Source organism: Pinus tabuliformis, chromosome 6, assembly GCF_031772625.1.
Source record: "Pinus tabuliformis cultivar Carrire ecotype Pingquan chromosome 6, CPIR1, whole genome shotgun sequence".
Lineage (NCBI taxonomy): Eukaryota > Viridiplantae > Streptophyta > Pinopsida > Pinales > Pinaceae > Pinus > Pinus tabuliformis.
In genome coordinates, this window is record NC_142292.1 from 255,598,454 (window position 1) to 255,609,825 (window position 11,372).

The window sequence follows — 11,372 nt, forward strand, 5'->3', positions numbered from 1 at the left end:
TTTGTATACTCTCTCATACTACTCAAATTGCCATAATATAATTTAAATAAATACAATATAATTTTAATATAATAACTTTTATTTTTAAAATATTTAAGTTTTTTTTAATAATTTCATTTAACCCTATACCTATTATACAAATAACATAAATGTTGTTGTGTAAGTGACTCTACTGTGTACCACCTAACTCTATAATTTTCAAGGAATACAACCATCATGATGGTGTGTATAACAATTATCATTATGGATGAGATGGGTGTCACATAGTACAAATGAGATGTCTAACATATAAGTTGTTTGTCAAATTCTTTTTGGATCCCTATTATACTCCTTGAACCATCTGAAAAATGATAATTTCACTCGAAAATCTAAACACTGCTATCTTATTATGAAAACTGAATGAAAGTGGTGCAATGAACCTAGCAACTAGAGCTTCAAAACCTGTTGCATTTTTGTTATGCAATGGTGGTCTTCAAAATAGCGTTGCGCTGTAATGATTCCTCATAAGACTGGATGGTTGCAATGCTATCTTTTTCTAATTGGTTTTTTGAAGTCAGTGTTCCATCCAAAACCAAAATTCGGTAACTTTCGACTGCACATTGAAGTCGGTCTGACTGTTAGCACTAAGGCTGCAATTTGCTTAGGTTTTGTCGTGGATTTCGCTTCAAGATTTCTGCACTGGGAAATATCTGCAACCAAATTAAGGGTTATGAAAGTAGCCTCAGTTTTCTTCCATTATGTTGTTGTCGAGGATCTTCGACCAAAAAAATATAAGGATATAACATATTCGTAGGGAAAAAAATTGAAAATTTTCACTTTGTAATCTTCTTGTGAAGAAATATAAGATTTCTCACTTTGTAATTTTTTTCTAAATAATACAATCTCTCTTTTTCTCGAAGCAAAACCTTTGTTTCCTGCAAAACCTTTGTTTCCTCTTTGTTAGGGTTAAGATTATGCAATGAATTAAACTATCTTTTAGATATTAATAGTGATTTTAATTAGAAAATTGTACTATTATTATTAATATAGATTTGAAATTTTTGTGTTTTTAAATATTTAATATTAATTTTGTCTAGAAATATCTATATATAGTTTATGAGGTGTAGAATAGAGGGTGTGGCTGTATTTTAAGTCATCAAAGGTAACATGGTTAGTGATGTGAAGATAACAGGTTCGAGATTTTATGGACAAAAGTCTTGTCATGCCAAGTGTGATTCCTAAATGATTTTGACGATTTAGATGCCTATATGTCATAATTTCTCAAGCCACAAATCAAGCCTGATGTAATCTCTAAAAAAACTCAAACAACTTAAACAAAAAGAAAATCATATAATTAAAAAAAATTTCAAAACTTTTTATCCTTTCCAATTTTTTTTTACATTTTCCATTAAACTATAATGTAAAAAATCAATACCAAAACAATCAACACTATTCTTGGTTTTCCACACCTACTATATTCCCTTAATAAACTCTTATCTCAAAAACACAAACATATATATCTAATAAAAACCTATAACTGAAAATAAATTTATTTGCTTATTCATAAATTGCACTCCACCAAAGATGCTCAGACATGCGTACCAATTTTAAAATATTTGTTGAACCACTTTCAACCTCCAAATGTACTTCTTAGACTTTATTTTTATAATTATATATTAAACATTTTCGTTTAAGGAATTTCTTTCATTTTGAACCTGTGGCAACGTATATCTTTGAATATTTGTCGAACTACTCTCAGCTATGTTCTGTTTTTTCATTCTTATTATTATATATTAGATATTAATTTGATATTGTATGGGAATCTTTTTATATGATGAATTTGCAAGTTCCTTTATATGAGTTTTATAATAATGTGTTTGATATTATAATTTATAAGATTATGTAATATTTTTAATAAATCTGTACATTTTGATTAAATATTTTATAATGTATAGTGTATTAATACATATTTGAATTAGGATATATTATAGTTCTTTTAAGATTATAATTAAATTAAATATTAAATTGATATAGGGAATTTTTTAATTTATGAAATAAGAAATTTAAAATTTAAATATTAAAATTTATGAAATTATATATATATTTATTTTATTATAAATTACATTTATAAATTTTTAAGAAAAAATATACCGATGATGATGATGATAGTGGTTAACGTCTACTTAGACTAAATTGGTCTATCGGACCTATAATTTTCTTAGTTCTTATTTGTTTGGCTTCTTGTCTTTCTTGGCGAGATTGGTGTTGTAGCTTTCTTTTTTTTCTTCTACGGTCTCCAACTTCCTTTATCTTGCATCTCCTTCATTTATTCTGGTTCTTGGGACATTGGTGTCTTAGCTTCGCAATCTGTTGTGTTCATCCTTTTGAAGATAGTGTTACAATTAATGGAGATTAGGTGATTATTGTTACGTAATTATGATTGTGCTTTTCTTGGACATTCAATTCCTATCATTCACGGATTTGATTTACTATCCCTAACTAAGTGTATCTATTTATTATTAGAGTTTAATGTGAAGCCTAAGCTGCATATTTGCTTGTAATAACTCCTAGTGATCTGCACGTGTGACCTCCTCTTGTGTTGTTTGCCAATTCATGTCTTCCATGTGCAACTGTTGTCATGGTATCAGAGCTGTACGAAGGAGAGGCTTGTACACTGAGTTGAGGAACGTGACATCATCACGTGGAGACTGAAGAGTAATCGCGCTGATACTCTTTGACACTATGCTCATTTTTTATTTCTTGTATCGTCGTAGGATTCTGGTGTACATCAACGACTAGTTGTGAATCCAAGGTAAAAAGCTGCGACGATCGGTTTCCTAGCTATGTAGGTGGCTTGCAAGCTGTGTGCCGCGCGGGCTGGCTGAAGCTGCGCGTGATTGAAGGTAGCCTGATTGCTTAAGCTACCAGCTAGACCTGCGTCAAGGAGAAGGAGGCCATTTGCGCAGAGGAAGTGTATTGACCAAGAGAAGTTCAGTGGTTGTGGCAGCATCAAGTGATTCAAGTTGCATGGTGGAAAGAAGGTCGTAGTGTGAGAGTGAAGATATGTAGTGTGAGAGAGTGAAGATCTGTTGCGTAGGAGGCACAGTCAAAATTATGAAGTGGTGTTTGTTTGCTGCTTCTGCGAGGTGATGCCGGTTTGCCACATTGTATCATAGCTCTTAACTTTTGGTTTGTTGTTCCTCCTCCTCCCCACGAGGGTGCAAAAATAATTATTTCTCAGACAATTAATTTTTTTTTAATTGAAGTTTTTTTCTAAGCTTTAAGTAAAAAAAAAATGGAATTATTTTATTGAAGGGATTATTACCTGATATTGAGGGTTGTAAAGTTCTTTTAAAAGGGAGATCTAGGTTTCTTTAAATTACTGAATATTTTTATTCGTTCAAGATGAATAATCAAATAGCTGAAGCTTATCTCAATGAGAGTAATAAGCTTGATGGTTCCAATTACATAAATTGAAAATTTAAGCTTCACACTCTGCTTGAGGGACAGAATGCCTATGGCATTGCCACCAATGATGAAGTCAATCCGACCACTACAACTGGTGGATCATATACAACAATTCAAGACTGGGAGAAAAGGGAGATGAAGTCGAAGATTCTTCTTAAGTTATCAATCAAAGATTGCATCATCCCTCACATTTGGGATTCTAAGACAGTGAATGACATATGGATGATTCTCAGAGATATGTACGAGATCAAGAACACCAGTTAAACTTTGTACCTTAGGAAGAAGATTCTCTCAATCAATATGGAGGTGAATGAGTTTGTTTCTTCATTCATATCCCAGATAAAGGAAATTAAGGATAAACTAACTTATATCGGTCAAACCGTGGCAAATGATGATCTGGTGACGATTGCTATGAACATCATGATGGATTATTATCAGATGTTTATAATGGGACTGAATGCAAGAGAAAAGCCTCCAAGAGTTTACTGGGATTTTGCTATAAGAAGAGGAAAGGAGATTGTCTCTCAAACCTCAAAATCCAGATCTTGCATTGATGACAAAGTTCAAGCCAAAGGGGAAAATGTGGTTGATCACAAGAAAGGTAGCGCATCACGAAAAAGGACACCACAAGGTATGACCTCGCATAAAGATGATTGTGCTCCTAAATGCTTTTATTGTGGTAAGATAGGCCATATTACTAAATTCTGCCATAAGAAAAAGGCAAATGGGGAGAGGTACAAGCAGAGAAGACATGCAGGTCATTTGGTTGATGCAGATGCAAATCAGAATCAGGATGTCAGATTGTTTATGGCTGAGGCGGAGACTGCTTTAGCTACTGAGGAGGATGAATCATATATTTGGTTCGTAGATTTTGGAGCCTCCTCACATATGGCAAGTAAAAAGCAATGGTTCAGAAATTTTAGAGAATCCAACACTGGAATAAAAGTATAACTTGGAGATAATAGAGGGTATGAGATCAAGGGACATGGAGATGTTCTTGTTACTCTGCCCGATGGAAAGATCAGGAATATATCTGATGTGTGGTATTTTCCTGGTATTAAGAAGAATCTGATTTTTTTATCAAAGATTACAGATCAAGATCTAAAGGTAGAATTCTTTAAATCTCATTGTATTATTAAAGACTTGTTGGACCAGACAAAGCCTATTGCTACAGGTATTCATATAGGAGGACTCTAAAAACTGGATGTGAACAGTGCACCACAGCAAGCATTGATGTCATCGGATAAGTCTGTTGAAAATTTGTGGCATCAGCGACTTGGGCACATCAATTTCAGTGACCTTCTTCTGTTGTAGAACAAAGGTATGGTAGATGGTCCTCCTGTTTTGAAAAAGCTACATATTGATTGTGAAGCATGTGCATTAGGTAAACAACATAGAGATGAATTTCCTGTTGTTAAAGACAGGAAACAGAGGGATATACTCGAACTTGTACACACTGATCTATGTGGCCTTATGAAGACAAGATCATTAGGTGGGGCCTACTATATTTTAATATTTGTTGATGGTTGTACAAGATTCACATGGGTGTATTTTCTTAGAAAGAAGAGTCATGCCTTTGAGTATTTCAAGCAGTTTAGGAACATGATCGAGAAGCAGACAAGAAAGTTCATCAGGATTCTTCGATCAGATCAAGGTAGAGAATTCAAGAAAGGGGATTTCAACAAATACTGTAAAGAGCATGGGATACAACAACAGTTTACAACACCTTACACTCCTCAGCAGAATGGAGTAGCTGAGAGGAAAAATAGAACACTGGTGGAGTGTGCTCGCAATATGTTGAAAGGTAACAATATAATTAATGGTTTTTGGGCAGAAGTTGTTAATACTACAATATATTTGAAGAATATGAGTCCCATTAAAAGCCTTGATTATAAAACTCCTTTTGAAGCATTGTTTAAGTCACCTTAGAGTATTTGGTTGTAAAGATTTTGCGCATGTTCCCAAAGAAAACAGGAAGAAGTTAGATTCAAAGGCCATTAAATGTACCTTCATTGGATACTGCAGTGAGTATAAGGCTTATAAAATTTTTGATCCTTCTACTCACAAGGTGTTTGTTAGTAGAGACATAGTATTCCATGAACAAGTTGATGATGGAAATCATGTTCAGAACAATAAAGAATGGCATGTACCCTTACTTTCAGATGAGGATGTTGAAATGGGAATCAATGAGCAACAGCAACAACAACAACAACAATAGCAGCAACAGCAGGACAAAGAGGAAGAAAGCGAGTTCAGTCCACAAAGAGAAGAACACAACATAATAGTTGAACTCCCATCACTCAGGAGATCTAGCAGGCCGAAACAGTTACCAGCTCGATATAGGGATTGTGCGCTCATGACTGGTATGTTAAACGTTGGAGAACCTTCTAATTTTTATGAAACTAGTAAGAGTTCTGAATGGAAGGAAGCAATGAAGGAGGAATATGAATATATTATTAAGAACAATACTTGGGATCTAGTAAAGCTTCCTCATGGTAAACAACCCATAGGTTGTAGATGGTTATTTAAGTTGAAATTTAAAGCAGATGGGTCTATTGATAAGCATAAAGCAAGGCTCGTTGCAAAGGGGTATTCCTAGAAAGAAGGTATTGATTTTGAGGAAACATTGCCCCTGTTGCAAAACTAAATACCATTAGATTGATTATTGCTTTAGCCACTAAGCATCATTGCAAAATACATCAATTAGATGTTAAATATGCTTTTTCAAATGGTGATTTCAAAGAAGAAGTATAATTAGTGCAGCATTGGACTTGTTAAGAAGGGAGAAGAGCACTTAATATGTAGATTAAAGAAAGTTTTATATGGTCTAAAGCAAGCTCCTAGATCCTGGTATGAAAAAATTGATTCATTTTTCCTCATGCATGGTTATAAATAGAGCAAAAATGATCCTAATTTGTATTTTGTGTTTAATCATGAGGGGAAGATAGTGTTGATTTCTTTATATGTAGATGATCTGATCATGACACGGAGTGCACACAATCTCATTGAAGAAATCAAGCAACAGTTATCACAGAAATTTGAGATGAAGGACCTTGGAGAAATGCATTATTGTTTGGGTCCAGAAGTTTGGAGAGATTGAAGCCAAACTTTCTTATCCCACGGTAAGTATGCTAAGAGTTTGTTGACTAAATTCAAAATGGATGAGTGCAAGGCTGCATTTGTGCCTTTACAACAGAACAACAAACTTCAGGTGGATGATGGTTTGAAATATGTAGATACATCATTGTACAGATAGTTGGTTGGTAGTCTTATCTATTTGACTACAACGAGACTAGATCTAGCTTATGCAGTGAATGTTTTGAATCAGTTCATGATTCAACCTCATGAGAACCATTGGATTGTAGTGAAAGGAGTATTGAGATATCTGCAAGGAACTTCAAACTTTGGTATTTTGTATTCTGACTCATTTGATGTTAGTTTGATAGGTTATACAGACTTTGATTGGGCAGGAAATTTAGATGATAAAAGATCAATTATAGGTTACGTCTTCAGCATTGGGTCCGGGGTCATCTCTTGGTGCAGAAAGAAGCAACATATTGTAGCCTTATTGTCAGAAGAAGCAAAATATCAAGCTGTCTGTGCAGCAACATGTGGGGCAATTTGGTTGTGCAGACTTCTCCAAGATGCAGGAGAAGAACAGACAGAAGCTATAGCTATCAATTGCGATAATCAAAGTTCCATCAAACTCGCCTACAATCCTATGTTTCATAAAAACACTAAGCACATAGACACTCAATTTCATTTTGTGAGGGAAAAGTGCAGTCCAAAAAGATTTTCATTGAATATTGTAATTCTTGTGATAATATCGCTGATATATTTACTAAGCCTCTAGGAAGACTGAAGTTTGATTTGTTTAGGGACATATTAGGTGTGTTTAAGAACCCTTTCTCCATTAAGGGGGAGTGTTAGAATTAATGGATATTAGGTGATTATTGTTACGTAGTTATGATTGTGTTTTTCTTGGACATTGAGTTCCTATGCTTTAGGGATTTGATTTACTATCCCTAACTAAGTGTATCTATTTATTATTGGAGTTTAATGTGAAGCCTAAGTAGCATATTTGCTTGTAGGAGCTCTTGGTGATCCACGCCTGTGAGCTCCTCTTGTTTTGTTTTCCAATTCATGTCTTCCATGTGCAACTGTTGACAGATAGTAGGAGAAGAAGTTTGGTCTCATAGATCTGTTTTGCTTGTAAATGAAGATTTATTTTGTGTGGTATTCAAATCCTCATAACTGTTGATGCTCGAGGGGTTGTCGAGTTCACTTTTTTGTTGTTGGGCGGGGCTTTCCCCTTGCTTGTCTTGAGAGTTATTTCTTTCTTGCCCGATTTCTTGCGATTCAGAGTTTTCTAGAGAGTATTCTTCCTTCATGATAGTGTGATGTTCTTTTTGTGCTGCTTCCCACCATGTAAATATGTGGTGATTCTTTCTAACAGAACTTTTCTGCAAGGCTTTTCGGCAATTTTTGGCTAGATGGCCTGTCTCAAAGCAAGATCAACATCTGAAGAGGATACTTTCATAATCGAGTTTCTCGTTCCACACAGTGTTTACTTGTTAGGTTTATTTCAAATCCGGGGCTGAAGTCCATTTCCACACATATGAGTGCATAGGTGGTTTTGACATATTCCTCTATTTCTACCTGCAGTAAAATTCCCCAATTACATTTCAATGGCTTTTAGCAAAGAAAAATTATATTATTAATCATATTACTAATCTTATGAAATAGACAATAATAAGATGCATTGTTAAATCACTAAATAATTTGAAGATTACTAGTTTAAAACTCTATCGATAAAAAATAACTTCTTAAATAATCGAATGACTCCTCATTAAATTGGATGGTCTAAATTTTCTTTTTTCTAACCTAGTTTGTTACCAAATATTCATAAGTCCAACCTCTAAGTCCGTCTGACAGTTAGCATAAGGCTGCGATTTGCTTAGGTTTTGTTGTGGATTTCGCTGCAAGATTTCTGCACTGGGAAATGTTTCCAACCGAATTTAGTGATATGAGCGTCCCTTATAGTACAGCGTAATATATTGTTGTTGATGTTTCACATGATAAAACATTTCACGAAAATCACAACTTCCAGTAATATTCTTACAAAGTATAAGAAAGACACGAAGGAAATTTGTGGAGTGCGGTTTATATCTTTCTTTCTTTCTCGACACTAAATTCATATGGGAACCTTTCTCTGTTTTCTATGTTGGTCGTTTTTTTTTCAAGCTTTCGTTTTGATTTAAGAATTTGATTATATATATATATTTATTTATAATTATATTATAGATTTTATAAATGAGACTAATATTTTAAATATAAGTTAAACTTACCATTTTAATATTTTTTTAGACAAAATAAACTTAAAAAAAATATGACCAGAACTACAAACTGATAAGAATCAGATTATAGTATTCTCTTGTGACTCAGGAATATTGTCACTTCAGTTGTCATTCAATTGTTCCTCAAAATGCCAGGATTTCATGATGAAATGTAATAGTAGGCCAACCAATAATTCTTATCTTAATTACAGATGATCTTATGATGAATGTTGAAATGTAATGTAATCTGAATTGGAAAAAATTATTTTAATAATAGATTTCGGAAATATTTTAGAATTTGATAAATAAAATTTATAAAAACAAATATATTTTAATAATTTTAAAATAAACTGAAAGAGTTCTTTTTTTTGACATTGCTCTTGCAACTCTTTATTATTTCTCAAATAGACAATCAATCCTGAAAAGGATCATAATTTTTTTTTATCATTATAATTTTAAGAAACATATACAAATTATTTCAATGGTTTACCAATTCTAATCATAAATGCATTTCGAAAACTTAGTGAATACTAGTCTTAACTGATTATCATCACTGCTGTGGCAAAAGCTTATTGCCTTATAATATGATAGTTATGTGGAACTTTATGTGTATTAGGGCTACCAGCATAGATCCATCCTAAGTACCGATCTAACATGAGCCCATAGAGCCCATAGAGATCAAAAGTGAAATTTTTTTTAGAGTGCAAAATACAATATGTTATTTTTCAATGCTAAATAGAGTATATATAAGACCAAATAAAAATGTTAACCATAAAAAACTTTTTTTTTTATATCTACATAAATTAGTTAATATAGATTTTCAAATAATTTATTTAAATTTATTGTTGAAATATTTTTGAAAATTATAAGATTTAAACATCTGATTTTAACATTATTTTTACTACTTTACAGCATATTCATTTTTTTTTAATTATACACGGATGGACTGGCAAACTTACACATCTCCTCATACTGCTCCTTAGAATGAGCCTCTAAGCTCAACAAGCTGTCTCTCATCTACAAACAACCTCCTTCTTCCAATCTTTCTAGTTAGATAAAAATCTCTCACACAATTGAAACATTTAAATTCCCTTAATATACAAATATGTACAATTTAAAGTGGACATTAATAAATCATTATGTCCAATAGCCAAAGAAATGAAAATATAGAAACATTAGAGAGATCAAATTTCTTTTTAAATTAAATTTAAGAACAACCATTTTTAATGACTTCCACAATGATTCTGGGTAAAGTTATTGCAACTGAGATTAGACCTAGTTAAATTCACTCAAAGTAGCCCCAGAAAAAACAAAAAAAAAAATTCTTCCAGCAAGATTGACAATTGTTTAACCACTATCATGGCACTTAGGTTCCGGAATATTAGCAGAATCCCCAATCAAATAGTTCCCCTTAAGTTCTAAAATATACCCAGAATCAACGTTCCCAATCAAATAGTAATAGTTCCCCTTAGGTTCCAAAATATTCCTAGAATCCAGAAACATAATTTCCCATCTACTAATAGCTCCAGAGAGATCCTTCGGTATAGATTGATCCATTTCCTTCATAAAAATGATCAGAAGAACACGTATCAAGCATCCACGGTGGGGCTACCAATAGAGCTTCTGCCATGTTACCAAAAAAATTGGGCAGATCGAACAGAATATCCTCGTCTACGATGATCGATCCGTTCTCCGCAAGAAAACTTGAAATCCAAGCCAAATTAGACGCACAATCTGCGGCTGCTTCTTCATTAGTACTCGATTCTGGCGGCGTCGCAGTGTCTGCATGAGTGGCCTCAGTATTTGTCCCCGCAGGGTCCAGGGGTTGTTCCTCCTTACGATCTGAAATGATATGAAAGTCGGCGGCAGAGGCAGCGGCAGCCTCCTGGATGTCCCTGGGGGCCAGTGTGACCGGCCGAGGCAACGAAGAGGCGAGGTGAGGGAAATTGAGGAACGCCGAGTTTCCCTTGATGCTGAAAGCCGCCACGTCGTGGGCTCGAGCCGCCATTTCCGGTGTCTTGAACGTCCCCAGCCAAATTCTGGACTTCTTCTTGGGCTCGCGGATCTCAGACACCCATTTCCCCCAGGATCGCATTCTCACGCCTCTGTAAACAGGGTGCCGCTTTCCTTTAACTCTAGCCTTGCGCTGCTTATCTTGATTACAGCTGGTCGACTGCTCTTCGCCAGAATCCTCTGCATTATCACGTTCCGCCGCAGGACGCTTACGCGACGTATTCTGCATTAATGGCAGCACAGATTCCGATTCAGAGGTACCAGTGGAAGCTGATGCAGAAGAATGATACACACAGCTTCCACTCGCGTGAGCAGCACTATATGAACACGAATTTCTTCAATAAAGAGGACCACCGCCTGCTCAAGCACTGTTTTCCTCTCATTCGAACGTCAGAAGGTCGCTCTGGCACCATTTCATTCACGGGAATTGGACCTCCACCCAGTCAATTTTGATTTGGTTTTGATTGTAATTTATATATATTTGTTTACAAAAAATAAAGTTGTTGCGTACGTTGTTTTGGGGCTGAAATAGTAAATTTTTGGGCAGAACTCGATAGTTTATCGTGTATATCGTTT

At 34.5% G+C, this 11,372-nt stretch overlaps 1 pseudogene; it reads right to left on the minus strand.

Annotated features, from left to right (window-relative positions):
* Window positions 1-10,093: 10,093 nt before the first annotated feature.
* On the minus strand, window positions 10,094-11,064 carry LOC149258350 (ethylene-responsive transcription factor ERF024 pseudogene; annotated as a pseudogene).
* Window positions 11,065-11,372: the final 308 nt, after the last annotated feature.